At 42.9% G+C, this 25472-nt stretch overlaps 1 protein-coding gene and 1 long non-coding RNA gene across 2 annotated transcripts in view; one reads left to right on the top strand and one right to left on the bottom strand.

Annotated features, from left to right (window-relative positions):
• LOC120715464 (zinc finger protein 845-like) overlaps window positions 1-25472 on the top strand; it is a 218014-nt gene that overhangs the window by 118868 nt on the left and 73674 nt on the right. The gene's annotated exons all lie outside the window — the stretch shown is intronic.
• LOC120715527 lies at window positions 7179-7873 on the bottom strand. The gene is made up of 2 exons (XR_005691661.1): window positions 7609-7873; window positions 7179-7512 (listed from the first exon to the last, which is right to left on the bottom strand). It is a non-coding gene; the product is annotated as an uncharacterized LOC120715527 (long non-coding RNA).

The raw sequence follows: 25472 nt of genomic DNA, 5'->3' as shown, positions 1-25472 counted from the left end.
GTGCTACATTTTTTGTATGAAAAGTGCTTTATAAATAAAGACTGATTGATTGATTGATTGATTGATTGATTTTCTCCAAACCTAAACAGGAACATTTAAAGTCTGATTCAACAGTTGGTTGAACCCTAAAATCATTTGCAGTGGCTCAGTGTGGGGAAACGAATCAAAACTCAGAATTTCTATTGAGAGCTCCTGTAGATTCTCTTTGTGTACAGGCTGTGATCAGCTGACCTTCTGTTCTTTGGGGTTTGACACAGTGTATATAACATGTAAATAGATGTTTCATGAGTTGTCCTGGCTGATCTCCATCCTCGACACTGACACAACACTGTTTATGCTGTCTTTATATCAGACAGTAAAGAGCTGGTATGAAGGTAACATTCAGTGACTGAATCTTAAGCAGCTTAAATACAAATTCATCTACTTAACATAACCCAACTGTGACCATGAAGACCACAGCCACTGTGTATCAGTCCAACACAGTGTTTTGCTGTAAATTCACCACAGTAGGACAAACTAACCAGTTTATCCTTCACTAAACTACCCAGTATTTTCAATCAACCTTTGATTAGCACACATTTAGTGGACATTTCACAACACATCATATACAGACCCAGTCTGTGATTAAAAATGACAACTGTTATGGCCCGTCTAGGAGTGGCTAGGCCATGACATAAGGGTGATCCATCCCCATCCGACCCCTAGCAGCACATCACACAATTAGTACTTTTTGATGGTGGTTTATTTACAATGAGTGAATTTAAAAGCAAAGGAAGGGAGCATGGGGGTGGGCCTAAGGCCAAAATAACAAACAAAGGGCGCTTATCTCAAAGATAAATCAAACTTACCTACTCAAAAGAATTAAACCAAATGACAGCGACTTACCTCCCTAAGTAAAAAGAACAGGAGAAAACTGTAATCAAACAAAAAGGCAGTCCATCATAGTCCATAATAAAACAAACACAAATGTGAGAAACTGTACCAATGGACCACCTCTGGGAACACTTTTGTTTTTCAAATCCAGGCAGAAATCAACAGGAGAGAAGCTGTGTTTTTGCAAAATGTGAAAAAGGTTCAAAGTTATCATTTGACTGTCTACACGAGAAGCTACAAAGAGGAGGACCTTGTTGGAAATATTTATTTACCGATGCAGGACTATAAACCACATTTGACATTGTGCGCCGTAACATTCTTGTATTCAGACAAGTAAGTGTGTGTGTGTGTGTGTGTGTGTCACATGTCGAATCCTAGCTTATGAACTGTCCAAGGTCCTGAAAATATACCAATTTAATCTTTGTTTAATAAATCTTTACTCATGAAATAAGGTTTCATTACACTCTAACTAAATTGTTATACTTGGGAAAAATCGGGGAAAATGTGTTGCAACACGTTTAAAAATGAATGCATTGATTAGAGTGCTGTCCATCCAAGGTCTGACTACTGTCAGGACAGGGTCCAAACACGCGGTCATCATCCCTCCCCCTGTGTAATTTTTTTAACCTCACTGAGCAGAAATTCCTGCCAAAGAAGCCACAATATGTTGAAAAGAACATCAAAATTTGAAGAGCTAGAAGATGTTCTGTTGCCATTTGTGTTCTTTAGGATTGAATTTCCACTTCATCTATGAGTTCATTGAGGACATTTAGAATCAGGTCTCTTCCCTGTATTTTTATCTTGAGAAAGAAAATCCCAGAAATGCATATACAAGAGGGTCTTACACACTTAGCACTTAGTTCCTCCTACGCCGGGCGGCGCATCAGGCAGCTAGTGATCTCCATCGATGTCGGTCAGCAGCGACTGCTTCAGCTTCGTCCCAGGCAATGGCGACAGTTCTCAGATCGTCCATGAATGTTCGACGCCATGTGGTCTTTGGTCGGCCTTGCTTTCACTTGCCAGTGCGTGTACGCCATGTCATGGCAATCTTAGCTGGGCAATGAGGGGGTAGGCGTAAAATATGGCCCGCAAAGCGGAAGCACCTTTCTGCAACAACATCAGCTAATGGGCGGGTGCCTGCTCTTCGTAGGACCTCCTCATTTGTTATTCGGTCCCGGTAGGAAATTCTCAGGATTCGCCGCAGGCCACGTTGTTGAAGCACGTTCAGGTGTTGAATAATTGCACTTGTTGAGCGCCAGGTTTCACTAATGTAAAGTGCAGTAGGGAAGACGATAGAGTTCAATAGTTTGATCTTGACCCTAACATTCAGGGAGGTCGAGTTCCAAATAGGTTGGAGACATCGCAGGACACCAACTGCCTTCCCTACTCTGGCGTCGACATCCCGATCAGAGACCCCGTCATTCGAGATGATGCTGCCAAGATATGTAAAATTCTTCACCTCTTCAGCACGTTGTTGGTTGACAGGAATGCGGGCACGTGCATAGCCAACTCGGAGTACCTTGGTTTTTTTGGCGCTGATTCTTAATCCAACTTTCGTCGCCTCCCTCTGCAGGGCCGCGGTCAACTTTTGGAGGTCTTCCTGAATCGAGCCAAGCAGGGCGACGTCATCTGCGAAGTCCAAGTCAGTGAGATTACGCACTTCGTGCCAGGGCACACCGATGCCAGCTTGGTCAACTGATCGTCCCATGATGAAGTCAATTACCAACAGGAAGAGGAAAGGGGATAGCACGCATCCTTGTCGGACGCCAGTATTGATCTTGAAGAAATCTGTGCAGCCATCATCTGTCCGAACGCAGCAACGGGAGTTGGAGTAGAGACAACGAAATGCATCTACAAACTGCTGAGGGACTCCATAGTGGCGTAGGATAGCCCATAGAGTCGGCCAGTGGACGCTTTCAAAAGCCTTCTCGAAGTCAATGAAATTAATAGAAATCTTCCTTTGGTTTTCCAGTGTTTGTTCAATGATCATGCGGAGGGTGAAGATTTGCTCGACGCATGACCGGCCACTCCGAAACCCAGCCCGCTCTTCTCGCAATTGTTCGTTCACTGCGTGTCGTAGCCGATTCAAAAGGGCGAGGCAAAACACTTTCCCGGGTACCGACAGCAACGTGATGCCCCGCCAGTTGTTACAGTCACCCAAATCACCTTTCTTTGGAAGTTTGATGATGGTGCCTTTTGCCCAATCATCGGGTACATGTGATGTTGACAAGCAGGCATTTAGGAGTTTTGTAAGGGCGGCTTCAAGATGGGGTCCGCCATGCTTCAGCATTTCGACGAGGATTTCGTCCAGGCTTGCGGCCTTTCCACTCTTGAGGAGTCGGATCGCTGTCTTGACTTCAGCGATGCTGATTTGTCCGATATCGACAGGAAGAAGATCCATGGAAGGTGCCAGGTCCTCGGCCTCGAACAGTTGGGGTGGCTCAGGTTGGTTCAGAGTATCGCGGAAGTCTTCGACCCTTCGTTGGTCTTGTTCAGCTGCAGTAAGGAGGACACGTCCATTTTTGTCTCTGATTGGAACACCGCGGCCACCACGAGCCCCAGTTAGATCTTGTACAATGCGATATAAGGTTCGGGTATCATTCCGATCGGTTGCTTCTTGGGCTTCGGTGCCTTTAGCTTCAATCCATTCACGCTTGTCACGCCAGCAGCTGCGTTTGACCTGTCGGGCAAAGTCTCAGTAGGTGGCCATGGCCCTCTCACGCTGGTCTGCAGAAGCATGTGGGTCAGAGGCCACCTGGTCCCGAACTGACTTCGCCAAGCGACGTTGATCTATAAGTTCCCATGAACGGTCGGTGATCCAGCGCTGCTTGAAGCCACCCCGTTGGCGACCAATCTTTGATTCTGCTGCACCGACCACAGCCTCTTTTAGCTCATCCCAGAGTGTATCTGGATTTTCGTTGTTATTTCCTTCCGAAGCAAGGAGCTGGAAGCGGTTTCTCAATTCGAGTTGAAATTCCGCTGCCGTATTTGCATCTTTTAGGCGTTGAAAGTTAAAAGGACTTGGTCGCTGCAGTCGTGGTTGGAGGCACTTCAGGTGAAGTTTACATTTGGCAATTAGCAGGTAGTGATCAGAGTCGATGTCGGCTCCACGCCACACTCTAAACATCGCTAATGGTGGATGCCCAGCGGGATGATATGCAGATGTAGTCGATCTTGTTTGTATATCCGCCACCGGGGGCCTTCCACGTCGCCATGTGTATCCGCTTGTGGCCGAAGAAGGTGTTCTTGATGGTCAGCCGGTTTGCCGCACAGAACAAGATCAGCCGCCCACCGTTTTCATTTGTCATTGCTGCGACTCCAAGCAGGCCGATAGTCAATTCCAGGCCGTCCAGGTTATTGCTTATTTGCGTGTTGAAATCTCTGCCAGCAAATCATGACGCGGGGAGTTGTCAATGGCATCCTGGAGCATCGCATAGAAACCATCCTTGTCAGTATCGTCAGCCTCTTCTGTTGGAGCGTATACTTGAAGAATTGTGACTTTCACATGCCTAGCTTGGAAGCGAGCCAAGATTAGGCGGTCTGAAATGGCCTTCCAGGCCAGCAATGACGTTGTTGCACGTCGCGAGAGGATGAAGCCCACGCCGCGTGCATGGTCTTGGGCATGGCCATAGTAGAGCACCTTCTTTCCATCACTAACCATCAGTGTTGGTCAAGTTACTTGAAAAAAGTAATCAGTAACTAATTACTGATTACTTCCCCAACAAAGTAATCCCGTTACTTTACTGATTACTTATTTTCAAAAGTAATTAATTACTTAGTTACTTAGTTACTTTTTAAAAACACGATTTACAACCTGAATAGGTAATAAAGCAATAGATCTTTCAGCCCAATGCTCATCTCTGTTAAACCTCATATAAAAGTCAGAACAGCTTTTGATTCAATAACTCTGTTTAGTAGTTTCTAATCACTCGGTGAATTTTAAATTTCAATGTATTTATAAGCAGTGTTGGTCAAGTTACTTGAAAAAAGTAATCAGTAACTAATTACTGATTACTTCCCCCCCAAAGTAATCCCATTACTTTACTGATTACTTATTTTCAAAAGTAATTAATTAGTTAGTTACTTAGTTACTTTTTAAAAACACGATTTACAACCTGAAGAGGTGATAAAGCGATAGATCTTTCAGCCCAATTCTACTTTTTCTGCATAATCCATCATACAAAATGTAATCAAATGGAAAAGTCTCTTTTTAAAACTTGTTTTATTAGTTTTAATCTTTTAACTTTATGCATCAAGTAAAAATTTAATTATATGCAACATTCTCTGACTTGAAGAAATTAGTTTAACATTTAAACCTATTTTCTGCACATTCCAGCACATAAAATAAAATAGTTTTTGTGTTTACACTCAGTCTTTCAAAGAGATGCAAGTAAAACACAGCAGAAAATAAATAAAGTCAAAGACTAGCGGTCGTTTTGCTCTATTTTCACCTGTAAAGCAGGAGTGGGGCAGGCGGAGGTTTACCCTGGTGCAGGTGTGCCGCAGTGGTCAGTGGAAGAATCCGCGAGTTTCTCTGTGAATTTCCGATTACGTCGTAGCTACTCGGTGCTTGCTTGGAAGTTTAGGGGTTTTTTTCGCTGTAAAAAGAAGTTTTCTTCCCACGCACAACGGACACTAATGTTTTTGTCACTTTTTATGGAATCAAACTCAAAGTAAGGTCAGTACTTCCACGCTTTAAACGCTGCACGCTCATACTCTCTCTGCACTCGATATATGATCCATTGTTGATCTGCACACAGCTGTTGTCACGAATGTTGCACTCGCTTACGTCACTGTCATGAGACATTCTCGCAAAAAAATCACGGTTTTAGTAACGCAGTAACGCAGCGTTCCTACAGGAACATAACGGTAATCTAATTACCATTTTTGCGATAGTAACCCCTTACTTTACTCGTTGCTTTAAAAAAGTAATCAGATTACAGTAACGCGTTACTGCCCATCTCTGCTAACCATCTTCCCGCTTCCTGCCCACCGCATTTCTGAGATGCCCAAGATGTCCATCCGGTACGAGTCAAATTCATATAGAAGCTGGGCCAGTTTGCCTGTTTGGTACAGAGTCCGTACATTCCATATTCCATAACGAGTAGTTTCTTTTGGCTCGAAAATTGGTCAATGCATCGGGCAGTGGACGACCCGAGAGCTTTTCTCCACTGCCGTCATTAAGGGTTGCCGATCATCTTCGCCCTGATTCAGTCGATAATGAGATTCACTTGCTGTTTCCGTAGCAGTTGGAGTTTTTACAGGGTGGGGTTGCTAGCCCCACGCCCAACCCTCCTCCTTTCTCATCCGGGCTTGGGACCGGCAATGGCAGAGTTATGCAAGAGGGTCAGCTGATAAAATTTCAGTTGACTCTCTTGTCTGTTGGAGCAGTGGACTATGGTGTTAAAACAAACTAAAGCTGCAGTAAAACAATAGAGAAATCCATACAGTGATATTTTTTTGTCCCGTTTGGATCTTTAGCCATCAGAATTGTTGTCTTAAGGCCAAGAAAGATGCCAAGTGGATTTATTTTACCAAGTGGATCATCATGGCCTTGCCATATTGGTCCATTTGATTGACCTTTATTATAATTATGTATTCATTTTATTTTCGGTTTCCATACAGTGTTTTTACAGCTGGTCTTGTTGCCTGTGTCTGTAGTTTTCTTTCAGACTGCAAGTTTAAGGAGGAGAGGACATAAGGATTATTAATTGGGGAGTAAATGTACATTGAAATATGAATCAGTGTTTAGTGTGGCTGTGATACCTGAAGGTATCGTCAAAGAGTGAGTGGTGGGAGAGAGAATTTCCTCCACTCGAGTTTACTTTTTTGTAATGAAAGAGGACAATTAGATGAAAACATGCTGAAAGTGTTCATTGTTCTTATTTTTCAATACCTGCATAAAAACTTTTTGCATTGCTCAAAAAGATGTTTAATACCTTTGAAAAAATTTTTCAATAACTTCAAGTTCCCTGGGAAAGGCCAGCTTATCCTTGACATCAGTGTTTCTGACCGTAACCCTGTAAATACAGAGAGATTTGAAATATTTAGCAGAATGTAAAATAATCTCACTCATGTATTAAACAGCAGGAGTACACGTGTGTTTGAACGTTCCTGCAGTTGGTTTGTGGTTGATGTGGATTTGCTGCTCATGTGAATCCTCCCACAGTGTTTCATTAGCAGCTGTAACCACAGTGACTCTGATAAAACAGGAATTAGCAGAATCCATCTGATATGAAGCTGTGCTTTGAATACCACTTCCCTCCTCTTTGAAGAGTAGTCAGATATCTGTGTTCAGGTTTTTGTACAGCCTCTTCTACACTTTGTATCACTGTGTTTCTAGAGCACAGTAGTAGAGAGCTGTGTCTGCCAGGGTTAGGGCTGCTATGGTCAGAGTAGTTAATGTAGGTGATGTTTCTGATTCATAACGTTTATCAGGAATATATTGACGACCACTGCTGTCCTTTGCTCCTTTCCAGAGTATAAACTGAGGAGCCTGAAGGTCAGAATGATGTCTGTACCAGTGAAGGTAAGCATAATCTGATGTTGTCTCATAGCTACATGTGAGTGTGACAGATTCTCCTTCTGTTTTAGTGACTTCAGGTTGTTGAGGAGTGATTGAGTCTCCAGCTGTTAGTCCTGGAAAAAGAAAGAAGAAAAGTAGTGAAATGCAGTCTGTATATCTGCTTAATGCAGCAGCTTCAACTAAACTTTAATCCCTGTTCTTAAACTCACCTATAATGTGAGATAGAAGCAAAAAGAGGTGCAGCAACATGTCTTTGGAGTTATTAAAGCCAGACAGACAGCACATGAACAATGTTCTTCCACTGCAGCACAATGACCAACAAATAATGTCATTGGATGAGCTCAACTTTAGTGGGCGGGGCCAGTTTAATAGCTCAGCCAATCAAATAGTTTTGTGCTTCCACAGCAACTCTGTCTCTGATCTTTACTGCTTCATTTCTCTTTTGTCTTTGTCATCAGTCCAATGACACAAGAATCAGAGGTTTAACCCTTTAGAGCCGATCGGAGCGGGCACGCTCTGTTTTGCGTAACTATTTTTAAATCCCAGTAGCACTGCAACCACGTAAGCTAGCGCAAAAATTTTTTTTGCATATGAAACCGGAGGAGTTGTACTTACATCTTATGCCATCAGCTTGTCCTCGGTCACGGTTTCCTTCCACATAAAGCTTTGCAAAAACTGCATAAAAAGCGCTCGCAGGAACAAAAACATAATATTCCAGAAACACGCTTTGCCGATCCGATCAGCTGTTCATAACACTTCCTACGTTGGAATAGACGTCAGCGCGAACTTTTGCATTTCCTCCATTACCTGCCCGAAACCGGAAGTGACGTCATTTTCGCGGAAATGTAGTCTTTTTTGCCATCAGGGCCTCAGGGCCTATACTGGTCTTTTTAAAAGTTATGTTTGACTTTCTGACTTTCTGTGTCGTTTCTGGGATGCTTAGGACTCATATTGCACTGCTGGAAATAGTTTATTTTGATGCATATGCTGCTTTTTTGCAAATTTGCAGTATAATATTTATTTTCGTTTTTCCTGCAGTGTATAAAAATTGGTGTATTTCAAAAATAAAACTATGAAGACACTCAAAATAAATTTCCTGTTGTTGGAAACTATTTTGTGCAACTTTTTTGTATTTACAGTTTTGAGGGATAAGCCTCTTAAATTTCTCTAACTACAAATATATGTTAAAAAAGCAAAAACGATTTTCAATTTTTTTGTAGTTTATTGCACTTTTTTGCAATTTATGTAATTACTATGCACTTAATGAATACATATTATTAAAATCTGGGCTATAATGGTTGTATTGATGTATAGCAACTTGAAATGCTCCCAAAAATGGCTCCACAGCATGTAAAAATATAATATAAGCTCTGGCGGACTTGGTTCTATGGTAGGTCTTAAAGGGTTAACAGTGTGTGGCTCCCTCTAGTGGATGTTGTGGAGTATTCTGTTGTCTTTCCTCCAAAGGTTTTTGTACAGAGTTTTGCTGTTTCCTGTCACTGTGGGCCTGCAGAGCACAGTAGTACACAGCAGAGTCAGACACTGCAGCAGAGGAGATCTGAAGAGTCATCAGTGTTTTGTCTCCACTCACATTAAAAGTTATTCCAGGGACTGGATCTGACAGTTTCATTCCTGTTCCTAAGTGAGAGATCAGGAATTTTGGTGGTTTTCCAGGATATTGTCGATACCAGTAAAACTCGTCACTTCCAGTTGCCTTTTTGGAGTATCTATAGGACAGAGTAGCAGTGCTGCCTTCTACACTGAACACTTCTTTGTTGGTTGGAGTGAGATCTTCACAGCTGACACCTAAAGGAACAGAAACATGTTTTATTCTTTTATAAATCATCACAGTTCAAATGTGTTTCTTTAAACACACAGATTGTAACGTACCTGTTAGAATGGTGAGAATCAGTAAAGAAAGTGCAAAATAGTCCAAAGACAACATGTTGAATGAAGGTAAAGTTTATGGTTTGTGTTGAACTCTGTTGAATGTGGAGGTTTCTCCCTCTTCTAGTTCAGTAACAGCTCAGCTCCTCCCTGAATCTCTCCTCCTCCTCTCTGATCTGGATTTGAACTTCTCTCACTTCCTCCTGTGGAAATATATCGAGTGCAGGAGAGAGTATGAGCGTGCAGCGTTTAAAGCGTGGAAGTACTGACCTTACTTTGAGTTTGATTCCATAAAAAGTGACAAAAACATTAGCGTTTGTTGTGCGTGGTAAGAAAACTTCTTTTTACAGCGAAAAATCACTAAACTTCTGAGCAAGCACCGAGTGCGCTACCACGTTTTGGGAAACAGAAACTCGTGGATTCTTCCACTGACCGCGGCGGCACACCTGCACCAGGGTAAACCTCCGCCTGCCTCACTCCTGCTTTACAGGTGAAAATAAAGCAACAGGACCACTGAGTCTTTTATTTTATTTATTTTCTGCTGTGTTTTACTTGCATCTATTTGAAAGACTGAGTGTAAACACAAAAAAATATTTTATTTTATGTGCTGGAATGTGCAGAAAACAGGTTTAAATGTTAAACAAATTTCTTCCAGTCAGAGAATGTTGCATATAATTTAATGTTTGCTTGATGCATAAAGTTAAAAGATTAAAACTAATAAAACAAGTTTTAAAAAGAGACTTTTCCATTTGATTACATTTTGTATGATGGATTATGCAGAAAACGTAGAATTGGGCTGAAAGATCTATCGTTTTATCACCTCTTCAGGTTGTAGATCGTGTTTTTAAAAAGTAACTAAGTAATTAATTACTTTTGAAAATAAGTAATCAGTAAAGTAATGGGATTACTTTTGGGGGGGAAGTAATCAGTAATTAGTTACTGATTACTTTTTTCAAGTAACTTGACCAACACTGGTCACCGAGGTGTTACTGCTCCAAGACCAAATCCTCCTCTGCCCTGTTGGACGTCACACCACATCACAATGCCGAATGGCAGATTTGGCCTGTAGCACAGATGTGGCTGGGGTCCACTTCCTCCCCGTTGCTAGAGTGGGAGCAGTGCCTCTCACTATGGGGTCCTGGGAGTTTGTGAGTGACATCTCAAGCCTCACTTTTGCACATTTAAACTCCTCTACCAGGCTAGGGACAGGCAATGACAGTATCCCGTCACGATAGAGTCCGAAAACAAAATATCCACAAAAACACTGGAGCACAGGGAGCACTTCAAAAACAGTTCGGGAGGCCAACCTGGAGGTCGGCAACACAGAAGTCCATAACAGGGCAGTTCAGGGGGCCGACCAGGAGGCCAGCAGCACAGAGGTTCAAAACAGTCCATTTCAGGAGGCCGACCAAGCAACGGCAGCGACACAGGCGAAACAGGTCCGGAGGCCAACCGCGCGGAAGGCAGCAGCAGCAGCGACATAGGTGAAGAAGGCAGCGAGCAGCGAGCAGTGGACAGCGAGCAGCAGCAGGACGAGATGAGGCAGGACCAGACGAGGCAGGACCAGACGATGGCGTGGGAGCCGCAGGTGGTGGTTCTGGCCGAATGAGTGGCTGAATAGCAACCCGAGCTAGCGGGGGACACTGGAGACTGAGCTAGTGGCTGCTGAGCAGGTGATACAACTGATGACTGGGTGAGAGCAGTCTCAGGGAAAACAGTCTTGTTGACAGCCTCAGAAATGGCTTCAGAAAAGGAAGTCTCTCCAATCACGGGTGAAAGCGGGGAACCACTGTTATCCCCATTTGCCATACAAAAGAAAGACCCAGAATAAACAGTCTCAATACCATAGAAAATGGGAAAAGAGTCTCTTTCTCTCAACACAGGAGTTTGCTCCCCAACTGTGGAGTGACGGTGGCATGACCACCTCTTTTTCCGAGAGGGAGGAGATACACTGATCTGCAAATCCTTCAGTGGACCGGCTGGAAATCTTCTGCTGGACAGGGTAGTTTAGAGGTAGCGGTTGGATGCAGATGTAGAATCTTAAGGATGAAACCCTGTGCAATTGGGGGAAGCGATCCCAGAAGCCACGGAAGCCCGGAAATAAGCTGCTGCAACTGGGCCTCCACAGTGTGATGAAACTCCTCCCCTGAATGATCCAGCCACAGGTTAAGAAGTGTCTCCACATTGTAGATTATGTCGTCTTTAAGCTCCTCAGAAGGATTGAAAGCTGCTGGGTCCATGTTGGCTGGTTCGTTCTGTCACGTCTGCAGTGGCAGATGAGTGGAGGTTGAAAGTAGGACCCAAGATGCAAGCACGGCTTCTGATGAGAGTGAGCTTTATTGTGATGGTGACGGTACAAACAGCAAAGGAGGTGGCAAGTGAAGAACCTAAGATTGACTAAACTGGAAAAACTCACAAAAGCAGACCTGAAATAGAGATACAGGGAGATCCGGGGTAACAATATAGGATGACGCAGGGAAATAACGCAGATGAACCAGCAACACACACCAGAAAACACAGGGCTTAAATACATACAGGGCAATCGGGGAATGGGAGACAAGAGGGAGACACAGCTGGGGGAAATCAGAGCTGATGAGACTGAGGGAAGTAAAACAGAATACAACCTGAGACACGGACCTTCAAAATAAAACAGGAACTCACACATGCAAAGGCACAGACTAAGAAACACGGACTTTGCACAGATGAACACACAGGCAACAATGACTAAACACAAAACTGAGGAAGAACAGAACCAAACACCAAAGAGCTAGAAAACCATAACCAAAATACATCACAATAATAGAAAACACAAAACGCTGGGTCAAAAGACCCAGGACCATGACAGCCAGGTCTTTATCAATTGAGTTTTGTCTTCCTGGAGTCACAGAGCTCTGGGTTAGTTTATGTGGTTGTGGTGATGTACAGCATGATGTTGTAGATGCAGCAGAAACAGCTGCAGTAGACACACTGGCACCTTCATTAATATAACACTCTGTGTTTTATCTTCCCATTGCACTGATGCATGTACAGGTTGTTTGAGCCGGCTGTATTTGATATTCTTTTCTTGCAGACTCTACACTCTGCCTATGTCATGTCAATAAAATGGAAATGGTTTAAGATTTAGCTCCTTTTCTTGCTGTCATTCATTTTCTTTACTATACCTCTCTTGTTGTTGCCCCTTGCACTCTTTCTCTCTCTCCTGCTACGTTTGTGTGCTGCTGTGAGAGTAATTACCGCCCCTCCCCCCTCTACTCAGCGCAAATACAAGGCTCACGCGCGGCGTGAAGCGAAGAAAGTGAGTGAGAGAGAGAGAGACAGCGAGGGTGAGAGAGAGAAAAAAATGGCTCCCAATAAGGTGCCGGCTCCCCTCATTCTTTTCAAAGAGTCAGAAGAGTTGTTTCATTCATGACTGACACATCACTAGTGTGCACCAGAGAATCCACAGAGGAGAGACACCGTACCTCTGTAAAACCTGCGGGAAAACATATATCTGGATGTCGCCAATAAAAAAAAAAACACAAGTTAGATTAGGTTAAATTCTTTATTCTTGTAAAATGCAGAAAATGTTTCACCTAAAGTGTCGATTTAAACTGTGACTTAAAAGGATGAAACAACAACAACAACAAAAAAACCCACAGCACATATTTCAGGTGTAAACAACAAGATTTTAGTGAATTCTGAAACTAACATTTGATTACTTTATTTAACTTCTAAGCATATTTGCATATAATTGATGATATATAAACTGCTTACACATAATAGAGGCTGGCCTGTGGTACACCAGAAGCCTGACAGACCAACACAGAAACTTCAATCTACAATGTTTAATATTTTTACTGAGACATCTTGGCATCCTGGGCATTTTGAGAATTCTTGTAAAAGTAGTTTTAATGTGATTGTGGTTGCCCCGCCTCCCAAATGCTTTGTTGGTTTTGTTGTGACAATAGTTTGACATCATAGCACAGAGTGGAAGTAACGTGGGTGTGCTAGCTAAATGACGTTGGTCCTACCTTTGACTTAGTAACTGTGTTATTCCACCAGAAATGAAATTCAGTGAAAAAAAAGAAATGTTTTAGTAGTCCAGTCTGCACGTCTTTAGTTATGAACTTTTTATTGTTCTATTATCTAGGTTACCCTGATTACAACTGATTTATTACTAAATGGCCATTACGAGTAAAAAAAAACTAACCCAGTGCCAGTGATGGCCATGGAAGCTGACAGTAACAACGAACTGCTGTTTTGCTGTGTTTCAGAGTAATGAACCTCAATGTGCAGCACCAGAACGAATGCAGTTCCATCAGTGTGTAACAATATTGTTAACAGTTTAATCATTTTCACACATTGTACATCTTTAATTTTTAATATATTGACTGACTGCCACCTTTAAATGTCACCAGTCTGCATTCTAACAAACCAGAGAGGTTTAACAGTGTGTGGCTCCCTCTAGTGGATGTTGTGGAGTATTCTGTTGTCTTTGCTCCAAAGGTTTTTGTACAGAGTTTTGCTGTTTCCTGTCACTGTGGGCCTCACAGCACAGTAGTACACAGCAGAGTCAGACACTGCAGCAGAGGAGATCTGAAGAGTCATCAGTGTTTTGTCTTCACTCACATTAAAAGTGATTCCAGGGACTGGATCTGATATTTTCACTCCTGTTCCCGAGTGAGAGATCAGGAACTCTGGTGGTTTTCCAAGATATTGTCGATACCAGTAAAACTCGTCACCTCCAGCTGCTTGTCTGGAGTATCTGTAGGACAGAGTAGCTGTGCTGCCTTCCAAACTGGACTCTTCAGTTTTGTTTGCAGTGAGTTGTTGACAGCTGACACCTAAAGGAACAGAAATCTGTTAAATGCTGTGTTGTATACAAAGAAAGCATAAATAACATGTAAACATTGGGATGAAGCAGTTGTTGACAGATTGTCATGCACCTGTTAGAATCATGATCATTAACAGAGACGTTTCATAACAGTCCAACATCAACATGTTGAATAAAGTGAATCTTCTGAGTGTTGAACTCTGTTGAATGTGGAGGTTTCTCTCTCTCGTCTGTTCTTCAGTAACAGCTCAGCTCCTCCCTGAACCTCTGTGCCTCCTCTTTGGTTTGTAGCTTCACTCCTCTGTTACACCTCCTTCTTTTAAACTTCCTCCTCTTCAATCAGCGTGAAACACAGCAGAGTAGGACGTGTGGTGGTCAGAAGTGTATATAATCTCATCATGAGCATGAAAGTCATGATAATTCTGGGTTTTAATGATTTGTTTGAAGTGTTCCAGGGTGGAATGATTGTTCAACATTCACCTTTATTGACTTTAAAAAACAATAATTGGCTTCACAAGTTTGACTTTATTTTGGATTTTCTCTAATTCACATGGACCCTAAAGTATACAGACAGGCTTAAATAAATAGATTTACATGTAAATATATACATAATAAAGGTCCTGATGGTTCTACAGTGTCTTTCACTTTGACAAGGCCACTGTTAGCATCTCATTAGTGTATAAATGATGACACTGGACGCAGCGCGTTCGGATGATGTTTACCAACTTTACTTCGTAAGCCCGGAAGTTCCCCCACACACAGCCTTTTGGGTACAGTAGTCTACCGCTACACCTCCTCCTTTTAACTAAAGACATACTTCATAACAACTCTAACAGCTCACAAGAACAGAAATGCGGAGCATCATCAAACGTGAAAATTACACATGTCCCACACTTGTTCACTTACATTTAAACGAAACACATTATTGTAAACATCTCCAGCAGCCTAACCCAGCTTTGAATAGGGCATGAATGGATAACTTCAGAGAATTACACATCCAGTCTTTCAGGAGGTCTCACCACTCGACCAGATCTGGTAAAAGTCCCTGTTGGTCTGAGGTGTCTCCTATTTCTCCTCAGAAAATCATTGTCTGTCTCTACCACATAGGATCTGGGAGCACGGGCAGGTCCAACTGCTGCTCCAGTGGTTCCTTCAGTGGTAATCCACACTTTCTGTCCTGACAATAGTTCCAGAAGTGGTCTGACTCTATGACTGCAGTTGTAGTGTTTTGCCTTCTTACACCTCCCCTCCCCATCTTGCTTGCGATAAAAAAGCCTGTAGGTCGGGCCACTTTGGCACCAGCTTTGCCGCAGCTTGTGGCAGCGAGGTACGCATAAGCAACTGCGCCAGCGAGAGCCCATGTTCCAGTGGGGTGGCCCTGCACGCTAGAAGTGCTCTGCTGAAGGCACAGTCCTTTTTCCACAAGTCTTTAATAGTACGAACAGCGCGTTCTGCCTCCCCGTTGGCTTGGGGGTACCTGGGGCTGCTCGTTTCAGGTGTGAACTGATACTCTTTGGCAAAGCGCTTGAACTGTTCTGAGGAAAACTGCGGCCCGTTATCCAATACGACAGTCTCGGCAACACCATGTCTTGCAAAGGCCTCTTTTATACCATTAACAGTGACCTCTGCTGTTGTGTGTCTCAGTTCAGCTATCTCAATGTACCTTGAGAAAAAATCAATGATCAGCAGGAAATGTTTCTTTGACCACTCGAACAGATCCAACTTTTTGCCATGGGCGGTCGGGAACAGGAGTCACCAGCATTGGTTCACGGCACTGTAACCTATGTTTTTGACATGTTTCGCACTTGTCTACCATCTGACATATTTGGGTTGAGATGCCCGGCCACCACACTGACTCTTTTGCTCTGGCCCTGCATGTTGAAACACCCTGGTGGCCTTCATGCAAACGTGACAAAACCTCTGCTCTCATTTGAGGTGGTATCACAAGTCTCTCTCCTTTCATAAGAAGACCATGAACCACATTGAAGTCCAGTCTGTATTGCCAGTACCCCCTTAACTCTGGATCTAGTTTACCTTTTTCTGGCCAGCCTGTCCCACATTGATACACCACCTTTCTACACAGGTCATCCATTTCCTGCAGCAGCTTTATCTCCTCCAGCCTTTTATCTGTGGCTGGGAGATGGTAAGCTACACAGTGCATGAAAACCTCCACCTCTTTTTCCAGCTGAAGATGCCCCAGCAGAAGGAGGCCCCACCAGCGGTGCTCGTGAGAGAGCATCAGCGGTGACGAGGTTCTTCCCTGGAACATGGACAATGGTGAAATTAAAGCGCAGCAGCCTGAGGAGGAATCTCAGGATGCGTGGAGGCAGGTCGTCCAGGCCTCTTGTGCTCAGAAGAGGACCAGGGCTTTGTGATCTGTGATTAGAGTGAACTGTAGGGCCATGAGATAAGATGACAGTCGTTCACACGTCCACGTTACAGCGAGCGCCTCCTTTTCTGTCTGCGAGTAGCGTTTCTGTGTCTGTGAGACCTCTTGAGATGTATGTGACTGGTCGCCAGGAGTTGTCAGACTGTTTCTGAGTGAGAACAGCCCCGATACCATATGGCGATGCATCTGCAGCAACTCGTGTATCTGCTGAGTTGGACTACAGAGCGAGCATTTCTGGAGAGCTTAATATGCCTTTTAGTCTCCTAAACGCTGTATCCTGTGGCTCCGCCCATATCCACTCGTTTCTGTCTTTTAGCAGTTCCTTTAATGGTGTGGTGATTGTGGCTAGTTGGGGCATAAACTTGGCAAGATAGTTGGCCATGCCCATGAGACGGCGCATATCTGCCGCACTCTGAGGCTGTGGCAGCTGCTGGTTTGCTGTTACCTTATTGGGATCAGCCTGAATGCCTTTTGCTGACACTTTGTGTCCCACAAAGATTATTTGACTTTTAGAAAACTCACACTTCTCATTCAGAGTGAGACCCTCCTTCTGAAACTTTTGAAGGACACAGTGCAACCTCTGGTCGTGCTCCTGCCTGTCTCTGCCATATATAAGCACATCATCGGCGTGAATAATCACCCCTTCCAAATCTTTGCAGCATAAAAAGGATTTGTCAGACAGACCTCATTGGATCCACCAATACTCAGAACAATATGAAAGTCCAAGGAACTCAGGGAAGATCAAAGAAGGACAAACGTAGATTTACACAAGTTCAGATTCTGAGATAATCGATTCAAACAAAAGTACAACGTGAGGTCTAAAAGTGATTTTATAACATAGAAGCTTAGGGATCCTGTGTTTCCATCTCACACCTGACTGAAAGGAAAAGCTTGAATTTGGAATAATCTTTAGGAGCACTCAGAGGGAAGTGATGGCAGAATAGTTGCTTGTTGTGACACGGTGACACATTAGCTTACTGTTAATCTGTGATGCTGGTCATTATGCAAATGTACTGTTTATAAGGAAACCTGAAGTCAGCTGAGACTGAAGAAGTCACCTGGGGGAGTGAAGAAAAGTTCTCTCACTGAAAACGCTACAGATTCAACTTTCTGGGATTTCCTTACCTGGATGATTGAGCGCGCATCAAGACAACCTAATGGACTCTTTTTAAGTCATGAAGAATTTTGTGCTTTATTGTGAAAAATCTTTCACTTGTTTCATTTTCACAGAAGTCAAAACTTCACTGTGATGCTTTAGTGTCTGAAATCAGGCTTCACTCATCAACAGTTTTACAGTTTTTTCTGAATGCTTAAACCCTAACTGTGATTCCTGTAGCACAATCTCTAAAACTATTCAGACTTATAGCAAAACCACTCACTGAGTTTGCAAAACTAAAAGCACAAAAACTGCTTTGCACTCAGTTTGCAATTTTGTAACACACACTTCGCAAAACTGTAGGCACAATTCACTGCACAACACTCAATTACCAAATTTCCAACACACTCCTAGCAAAAGTATACACATGTATGGCTATCATTAACACTAATTTGCCAACTGTCTGGCACACTTTCACATGTGAAAACTCTTTTAGATAATTAGTTCACTTTGCAATCAGCCTAAGCACTATAATACAGGTAAGCTGTGTGTGCGGAGTACAATGGAGGGAGCAGAAAGAGTGAGAAGTAGAGGAGGCTGAGGAAGAGGACGTGGAGGTGAAGAAGTAGGATGAAGAGGACGACAAGGACAAGGAGGAGCAAGAGGAAGATGAGGAGGGGGGGAGAGGAAGATGAGGAGGGGGGAGAGGAAGGGTAGGAAGAGTAAGAAATAAAATTGCTGATGACATCAGAGCTACAATAGTGGACCATGTAATCAACCGTGGAATGACCCTGAGGGAAGCTGGCCAACGGGTCCAGCCTAACTCGAGCCGCTACACTGTAGCAAGCATCATAAGGACATCTTGAAATGAGAATCGGTTAGTACAGTCACTTCGCACAAAGATTTGTAGCACTGCCATATGCCAATGAGAAACACACCAATACCATTGATGTAAAAATACTGAAATTGTTACTTTACAGAATTGCTAGATGACCAGATGCTGGGGGCAGAGGAAGCATGTTCACTGCAGACCAAGTAACCCATATAGTCATTATGGCGATTGCAAATAATCCTATACTTGGAAATAAACACTTGTGTTTGTTTTGATGTGTTTGAATAAACACCAGTACTTGAAGTTTGGATCCCTCTATGCTTATGGATCTATGACAGAAGTATGAGCTCAAACTGACATAGCCTACCTTGTGCACAGAGAAAGCAAAAGCCAGATGTGTTTTGTATTCATACCATCAGTGTGCAGTTGGCGCATTGTGTGCTTAGTAGATGATGGCTTGTGTGTAGTGTTTGATATGGAAACACCATTTTTACGAAGGTGTAAAGAGTTAATCTAGCTGTGTTTGCTTTTGCAAGAGAACTACGATGTTTTGATTATTGGGTGACAGGTTTTCTTATTTGTGTGAAGAGTTTTGCAAAATTAGCCAATAGTTACAAAAAATGTGCTTAAGCAATCAGAAAAAACTGTAAAATATCCTGAGACCCTCCTGTGTGCTAACAAACCAGAGGTTTAACAGTGTGTGGCTCCCTCTAGTGGATGTTGTGGAGTATTCTGTTGTCTTTGCTCCAAAGGTTTTTGTACAGAGTTTTGCTGTTTCCTGTCACTGTGGGCTGCAGAGCACAGTAGTACACAGCAGAGTCAGACACTGCAGCAGAGGAGATCTCCAGATGAAACTGCTGTTTTTCTTTGTCATGTATAAACTTCAGCTTTTCTGTTTGCTCTGAATAATCTGCCATAACAAGCTGTGGACGTGAACCGGACTTCTGATGGTACCAGAAAAGTGAATATACAGAGCCTGAATAGTTGCAGGAGAGAGTCACAGTGTGTCCTTCCAAACTCATCACTACATCTTTAGATGGTGTCAGTAAATCCTCAGAGGATCCTGAAAACAACAAAGACATATTTCACCATCATGTTTCTGCATCTTTAAACTTAGTTTATAAAAAGTGAATCAATTCAAACAACATCCAGATATTTTCATGTCCATCATCTCCTTTTACATCTCACTCCATCTTTTGATGACTCACCAGTCTGAAAGGAGACTATCATCATCCAAATGAAAAGCAGCAACATGATTTCCTCTTGGACTGAATGAACAATAGAGAGAACACAGCAGCTCTTCAGCTCCTAAATGAAGCCTTTCATGTTCACTGCTGTAGCTCCTCCTCCAAAGGCTGCTTCTTCTGGATAGGCTTGGCCCTGGTTTCTGTGGAGCCTGTAAATAAAGAGAGCTTTGAATATTTGAAATGTGTGTGGACAGCACATGAACAATGTTCTTCCACTGCAGCACAATGACCAACAAATAATGTCATTGGATGAGCTCAACTTCAGTGGGCGGGGCCAGTTTAATAGCTCAGCCAATCAAACAGTTTTGTGCTTCCACAGCAGCTCTGTCTCTGTCTCTGATCTTTACTGCTTCATTTCTCTGTTGTCTTTGTCATCAGTCCAATGACACAAGAATCAGAGGTTTAACAGTGTGTGGCTCCCTCTAGTGGATGTTGTGGAGTATTCTGTTGTCTTTGCTCCAAAGGTTTTTGTACAGAGTTTTGCTGTTTCCTGTCACTGTGGGCCGCAGAGCACAGTAGTACACAGCAGAGTCTGTCACTGCAGCAGAGGAGATCTGAAGATCCATTTGTCTGTTATTATCAACTGCTTTTACATTTAATCCTGAGACTGGATTTAATATTTTCTCTCCTGTTCCTAAGTTAGAGATCAGGAACTCTGGTGGTTTTTCAGGATATTGTCGATACCAGAAGAAATAATCATCATAAACTGCAGCTTTGGAGTATCTATAGGACAGAGTAGCAGTGCTGCCTTCTACACTGAACACTTCTTTGTTGGTTGGAGTGAGATCTTCACAGCTGACACCTAAAGGAACAGAAACATGTTTTATTCTTTTATAAATCATCACAATTCAAATGTGTTTCTTTAAACACACAGATTGTAACGTACCTGTTAGAATGGTGAGAATCAGTAAAGAAAGTGCAAAATAGTCCAAAGACAACATGTTGAATGAAGGTAAAGTTTATGGTTTGTGTTGAACTCTGTTGAATGTGGAGGTTTCTCTCTCTTCTAGTTCAGTAACAGCTCAGCTCCTCCCTGAATCTCTCCTACTCCTCTCTGATCTGGATTTGAACTTCTCTCACTTCCTCCTGCTTTACACACTAGTAGCAGCATCTTCACTTTCAGGTGGGAGCTGTTGGGATCAAATAATTTGCAGTGCATCAATAATTCCATGCTTTTTATTAATAAGTGTTATAAAGTCATATAGTATAGTATTAAGTGGACACAGCCCTGAAAAATAAAGGCATAAGACCATGTGTCCTTGGGGAGTAGAAAGCTGTAGACTGTCGGTCACACTTGCCTGGGAAAATGTAGAAAAGAGGGGACCATCTCTAGTGGAAAGTTACTGAGACACTGTTTTTTAGAGATGCTTTTTGAGTAAAGGTTTAACTACAGCCAGCTTGAAGGCCTGTGGTACATAGCCGATCATTAGAGATAGGTTGATCATATTTAAGATCGAAGAATTAATTAATGGCAGGACTTCTTTGAGCAGTTTTGTAGGAATGGGGTCTAAAAGACACGTTGATGGTTTGGAGGAAGTAATTATTGAAGTTAACTCAGAAAGATCAATTGGAGAAAAAGAGTCTAACTTAACATCAATGGTACTAAGAGTAGCTGTAGATAATATTACATCTGTGGGATGATTACTGGTAATTTTTTCTCTAATGATAAAAATGTTATTTGTGAAGAAGTTCATGAAGTCATTACTAGTTAACGTTAAAGGGATGGTTGACTCAACAGAGCTCTGACTGTTTGTCAGCCTGGCTACAGTGCTGAAGAGAAACCTGGGGTTGTTCTTATTTTCTTCAATCAGTGATGAATAGTAAGATGTTCTGGCTTTGCGGAGGGCTTTCTTATAAAGCAGCAAACTATTTCTCCAGGCTAAATGATGATCCTCTAAATTTGTAACACGCCATTTCCTCTCCAGATTACGAGTCATCTGCTTTAGGCTACGTGTTTGAGAATTATACCACGGAGTCAGGTACTTCTGATTTGAGACCTTAGTTTTCACAGGAGCTACAGTATCCAGAGTCGTACGTAGTGAGGAGGTGAAATTATTAACAAGATAATCGACCTCTGTTGGAGTAGCGTTCAGATAGCTGCTCTGCTCTGTGTTGGTACAGGGCATTGAAGATGATAACAGTGGGTGGATTATATTCTTAAACTTAGTTACAGCGCTTTCAGAAAGACATCTACTGTGATAAACGTCTACTCTCCACTGCTGTGTAATCAATTATTGTACATTTACATTTAATCAGAACCCCTGATAAAGACCCCTATTAACTGATCTGCACGTCCTTTAGCACACTTCCAGAGATGCCGCCCAGTCCTGCTGCTTTCTTGGGGTTTTTACTGCCCTTAGTACATGCCTCACATCATGCTCTTCAACTGTGAAAATGTGGCTGATATTGGCTGGTGGATGTGATGCAGCCACTTCTGGTGTTTTCTGTTCGAAGCGGGGGTAGAAGCAGTTCAACTTCTCTACGAGTGCAGCATCGACATCCACAGCGTTGGATCTAGGTTTGTAGTTGGTGATGTTATGGACTGCCCTCCACACCTGAGGGGATTATAATGAGGGAAGTAGAAACACCTGGGGAAACACAGCTGATGCAAATGAACCTGAACCTGAACACTACAGGGGGAAATATAACTGAACATGCTAAACATGACGACACTAGAATAAAATAAAAAAGGAAACATGGAGACACAGGCATAACAACCAAACTTGACAATAGGACAAAGAACACAAAGGCATAAATTACATGATAGACTCGAGGAACAGAAAGGAACAAAGGGAGAAGAACATGGAAACAGATACGGGGGACAAAGGCTGTAAAACACACACTCGCGCACACATAAGTAGAGACTGGAGAGACATAGAGGGGCGAGACACAAGGGCAAACCTACATCGACAAAGAGACCAGAAAGAAACATCAACCAGTAAATCTTTCAGCTGTAAAATATCATTAATGCACCAAAAATGATGTGAGTTTATTACTAGTTACTTTATTTGACTTCTGATGTCTGTATGTCTGAACGTTCCTGCAGTTGGTTTGTGGTTGATGTGGATTTGCTGCTCATGTGAATCCTCCCACAGTGTTTCATTAGCAGCTGTAACCACAGTGACTCTGATAAAACAGGAATTAGCAGAATCCATCTGATATGAAGCTGTGCTTTGAATACCACTTCCCTCCTCTTTGAAGAGTAGTCAGATATCTGTGTTCAGGTTTTTGTACAGCCTCTTCTACACTTTGTATCACTGTGTTTGTAGAGCACAGTAGTAGAGAGCTGTGTCTGCCAGGGTTAGGGCTGCTATGGTCAGATTAGTTGTTGTAGGTGATGTTTCTGATTCATAACGTTTATCAGGAATATATTGACGACCACTGCTGTCCTTTGCTCCTTTCTTTAGTATAAACTGAGGAGCCTGAAGGTCAGAATCATGTCTGTACCAATAAAGCCAAGGATCACTATCACTCGTCTCATAGTTACATGTGAGTGTGACAGATTCTCCTTCTGTTTTAGTGACTTCAGGTTGTTGAGGAGTGATTGAGTCTCCAGCTGTTAGTCCTGGAAAAAGAAAGAAGAAAAGTAGTGAAATGCAGTCTGTATATCTGCTTAATGCAGCAGCTTCAACTAAACTTTAATCCCTGTTCTTAAACTCACCTATAATGTGAGATAGAAGCAAAAAGAGGTGCAGCAACATGTCTTTGGAGTTATTAAAGCCAGACAGACAGCACATGAACAATGTTCTTCCACTGCAGCACAATGACCAACAAATAATGTCATTGGATGAGCTCAACTTCAGTGGGCGGGGCCAGTTTAATCGCTCAGCCAATCAAACAGTTTTGTGCTTCCACAGCAGCTCTGTCTCTGTCTCTGATCTTTACTGCTTCATTTCTCTGTTGTCTTTGTCATCAGTCCAATGACACAAGAATCAGAGGTTTAACAGTGTGTGGCTCCCTCTAGTGGATGTTGTGGAGTATTCTGTTGTCTTTGCTCCAAAGGTTTTTGTACAGAGTTTTGCTGTTTCCTGTCACTGTGGGCTGCAGAGCACAGTAGTACACAGCAGAGTCTGACACTGCAGCAGAGGAGATGCTCATCTTGATATCTGTTCCCTTCACTTGAATCTTCAATCCAGGAACATTTTCTACTCCTACTTCTCCTGAAGGTGAGTGTGAGATCAGGAACTCTGGAGGTTTTCCTGGATGTTGTCGATACCAGAAGAAATAAGTAGCACCTGTGGTGTATTTGTAGGTCAGAGTAACTGTGCTGCCTTCTACACTGGACTCTTCATCTTTGACTGGAGTGAGCTGATCACATGTGACACCTGAAGGAAGAGAGAACGTTTTCAATCAATAATTGACGTTAATGAATCATTTGAATTGAACATAGTTTCCTGTGTAGGTGAGCAGACCTGTGAGAGTGAGAAGAATCAGAGGAAACACACAGTGATGTAATGACAGCATGTTGAGGAACATAAAGTTTGTTTTGTGTTGAACTCTGTTGAATGTGGAGGTTTTTCTCTCTTCTATAGTTCAGTAACAGCTCAGCTCCTCCCTGAATCTCTGCTCCTCCTCTCTGCTCTCAGTCACTCCTCCTCCTGTGCTTCACACACTTTATAACCAAAATGATTTAAGGGAGCCGTGTGACACGTCACACAAGCAGAAGTCACATTAACGATGTAGACAGAGTCAGAGAGTCGCTGATACTCACACAGTTAAAAAGTCTGAAACTTGAGACATTTGGAGAAAAATGTGTAAGAAGTCCTGAATTCAAGAAACATCTCAGAATAGTTTGTGTATGTTGGGAAGGATTTTTGTTCACAACTGTTTGTTCAAATGAAGCATCATCTTATTTGATTTGATCTTCAAACACAAACCTGAGAGACGTCATGTCTGTGGACACGACATGCAGGAGTGTTGTGGTGCAGCAGCAGTCCCAGTTACAGCTGACACTGTTGGACACAACATCTGTTTTACTTTGTGGCTCTTTGGTCAGTTTGATGTGAAGTAAAATGTATTTATACAACATTTTTTAAGACAAAGTGCTTTACAGGGAATATAAAAAAATATCAGACACAAAAACATGTTACACAAGAACATCACCCAAATGCCGCTCTAAAACAAGGATGTTTTAGCTGTTTTTTTAAAAGATGAAGTGCTTCGACAGGCTCGTCATGAGGCACATTAAGACCCGGCTGCCACCCACACTGGACCCACTGCAGTTTGCCCCCAACTGGTCAAAAGAAGACGCCATCACCACCACCCTACATCTCGCCCTCACCCATCTGGACAATAAGGACACATATGTACGAATGTTGTTCATAGACTTCAGCTCAGCATTCAACACGATCATCCTCAGCACCTGATTGGAAACCTGAGCCTGCTGGGCCTGAACACCTCCCTCTGCAACTGGATCCTGGACTTTCTGACGGAGAGGCCTCAGACAGTCGGTAGCAGCACCTCCAACACCACCACACTGAGCACTGGAGCCCCTCAGGGCTGTGTGCTCAGCCCACTGCTGTTCACTCTGCTGACTCATGACTGTGCAGCGATGCTCTGTTCGAACCACATCATCAAGTTTGCTGACGACACGACTGTGGTGGGTCTCATCAGCAAGAACGACGAGTCAGCAAACAGAGAGTTGCAACAGCTGACGGACTGGTGTCGAGTCAACCTGTCTCTGGATGTGACAAAACAAACGTGCCATGGTCCTGGGTCATGTGACTGAGTGGTTTGTGTTTATTATTATGATCCTGTGTTCTAGAGTATTCTATGTATTTGGGTTTGGACTTTTTAGTTCTTAGGGCTT

Source organism: Simochromis diagramma, unplaced genomic scaffold (assembly GCF_900408965.1).
Source record: "Simochromis diagramma unplaced genomic scaffold, fSimDia1.1 OVJJ01000443.1, whole genome shotgun sequence".
Lineage (NCBI taxonomy): Eukaryota > Metazoa > Chordata > Actinopteri > Cichliformes > Cichlidae > Simochromis > Simochromis diagramma.
Note: the sequence above shows the minus strand (reverse complement) of the source record. Positions and strands in the feature narration are given on the sequence as shown.